Source organism: Eumetopias jubatus, unplaced genomic scaffold (genome assembly GCF_037043125.1).
Source record: "Eumetopias jubatus isolate StellerSeaLion01/CBP00866 unplaced genomic scaffold, mEumJub1_p1.0 scaffold_12, whole genome shotgun sequence".
Lineage (NCBI taxonomy): Eukaryota > Metazoa > Chordata > Mammalia > Carnivora > Otariidae > Eumetopias > Eumetopias jubatus.
The window spans coordinates 66906745-66909587 of record NW_028274818.1 but is presented as its reverse complement, the minus strand read 5'-3'; positions in this window follow the sequence as shown (position 1 = coordinate 66909587).

Sequence of the window (2843 nt, the reverse complement as noted above, 5' to 3'; positions counted from 1 at the left end):
TGAGTGGCACGGGGGTGTCCTTGATGAGTGAGCAAGAATATCCGGGGAAGGACAGTACTCACAGGCCAAAGGGTCACCCAGGCAGACTCAGTCTCTCTCCCTCTCTGTCCCAGAGAGATGCTTTCACTCTTGCAGACCAGCACAGAAAGATCTTCCTCCCTCCTGATCCTGTGTGCGGAGGCACGTTGTGGGGCTTCTGGTAATGCGGCTATTTGCTTCCTTGAGCTTCCCCCCAAACCTCTTGTAGAAGTATGTGGCCCGTAGTCTGCCCTGGGGGGCCTTGACTTGCTACCTAGCAGGGCACTGGAGCCAAATAAAGCAGGACACACCCCCTCAAAGACATCACAGTTTGTACGTAAGAATGAATACAGCCAGGGGCGCCGGGGTGGCTGGGTCTGTTAAGCGTCTGACTCTGGGTCTCAGCTCAGGTCTTTTTTTTTTTTTTTTTTTTTTGACAGAGAGAGCACAAGTAGGCAGAGCCGCAGGCAGAGGGAGAGAGAGAAGAAGGCTCTCTGCTGAGCAGGGAGCCCAACGCGGGGCTCGATCCCAGGACCCCCCAGATCATGACCTGAGCTGAAGGCAAACGCTTAACCAACTGAGCCACCCGGCGCCCCTCAGCTCAGGTCTTGATCTCAGGGTTGTGAGTTCAAGCCCCATACTGAGGCTTAAAAAATATTCTTAAGTTTTATTGATTTAAGTAATCTCTACACCCAACATGGGGCCCGAACTCACAACCCGGAGTTCAAGAGACACATGCTCTCCCAATCGAGCCAGCCAGGTGCCCCTCTACAATTAAAATTCTTAACATAATCAGGAAAGAATAGTCTATTAAAAAGAAAAAATTCTTTACTATAATTGGGGATAAGCTCACTTGTCTGGTATCACAAGTACTCTTGTAAGTGCTATGAGTGAGAAGGGTTATATAAGAGAGGATTTGCTCTCTTTTTTGATACTAGAAAAAGGGGTACATCATTGCTTGGACTATTGAAAAAGCAGTCCCAGGGGCACCGGGGTGGCTCAGTTGGCTGAGCATCTGACTCTTGATTTTTGCTCAGGTCATGATCTCAGGGTCGTGAGCGAGCCCCATGTCTGGCTCTGAGCTCAGCACAGAGTCTGCTTGGGATTGTCTCTCTCTCCCTCTGCCCCTCCCCCGTTCTCAAATAACTAAATAAAATATGAAAGAAAGAAAAAGAAAGAAAGAAAAAGAAAGAAAGAAAGAAAGAAAGAAAGAAAGAAAGAAAAAGAAAAAGAAAAAGAAAGAAAGAAAGAAAGAAAGAAAGAAAGAAAGAAAGAAAGAAAGAAAGAAAGAAAGAAAGAAGGAAAGGAAGAAAGAAGGAAAGGAAGGAAGGAAGGAAGGAAGGAAGGAAGGAAGGAAGGTAGGAAGGAAGGAAGGAAAAGAAAAGCAGTCCCAGGCACTGTGGGGCTCACTGGGAGCTCCAGCCCTATGCCTGTGACAGGAAGCTCTGTAGGGTATACATTCTCAGTCTACCAAAGGAAACTCACCTGCTCTCCTTCCCAGAGGAGAAATCAGTACTTGTTGAATCTTCCTTTTCTTTTTTTTTTCCAGATTTTATTTATTTATTTATTTGGGAGAGCGAGAGAGAGTACATGAGAGGGGGGAGGGTCAGAGGGAGAAGCAGACTCCCCGCTGGGCAGGGAGCCCAATGCAGGACTCGATCCCGGGACTCCAGGATCATGACCTGAGCCAAAGGCAATCGCTCAACCAACTGAGCCACCCAGGAGCCCGAACCTTGCTTTTCTTGAACTTGGATAATTAATCCAGTTCTTGGTTCAGAGAGGATACTTTGAAAAAAAGAATCTCCTTTTCTTTCTTTCTTTTTTTTTTTAAAGATTTTATTTATTTGACAGAGAGAGAGACAGCAAGAGAGGGAACACAAGCAGGGGGAGTGGGAGAGGGAGAAGCAGGCTTCCCGCTGAGCAGGGAGAGCCTGATGCAGGGCTCTATCCCAGGACCCTGGGACCATGACCTGAGCAGAAGGCAGACGCTTAACGTCTGAGCCACCCAGGTGTGCCTCTCCTTTTCTCTTAAAAAGGCTTTTTTTTTAACAGAATTTTCTTACCTGTTTATTCATACTTAAGAAATGTCCAGATCATTATACCAGAATGTCGGGCTTTGAAGGAAGGGGTTGGGGAGTGTCTCAAAGATCGTCTAATGTCTGAAAAGCCTCCCAGGCGTCATTTACCTGTGAGAACACTCTGTGGTTCAAGGCATGGCCCTGGGTCTACACTCTTCAGAAACTACTCTGACTTCTTGGCTCTCCTCCCTCATGGCCGACCGACACTAACCAGTTGACAAAGACGTGCGAAGGGCCAGTGGTTTCTTCCTTTACTGAGAACGTGAAGGTCCCCTGCGCTCTGGGGAAGCCATCCCAGATCTCCCGAGAGGGACCAGTTGCAATCCCAAGGAAACCTGGTGAGCAGGAAATCCTAAGAAGAGATGCCATCAGTCGTTCCATGAGTGTTCACAATTAATAAAACACGAAGAGCGACAGCCCCTGGTCAAATGGGCATGCTTCATCCTCACAACTTCACCATGAGAAAAATATTTGTCATCTTCCTTCTACTGATGAGAATACAAGGCAACGTAGGTTATAGCTCATTAACTCGGAGACGTACATTTTTTTCAGATGTGACTCTTCTGCAAACCAAGCGCATCTTGCAAGTGATTGTCAAACTCTGTAAAATACGGTTACTTTTTGTATATTCCTCCGTCCAGTGTTTATTAAGTGTCCGGCCCGTGCCCGGTAGTGTGCAAGTTGATGGAGACAGAACAGTGTATAAAGCATCCAAGCCCTCACGCTCCCTAAGTTTACAGTCTAGCT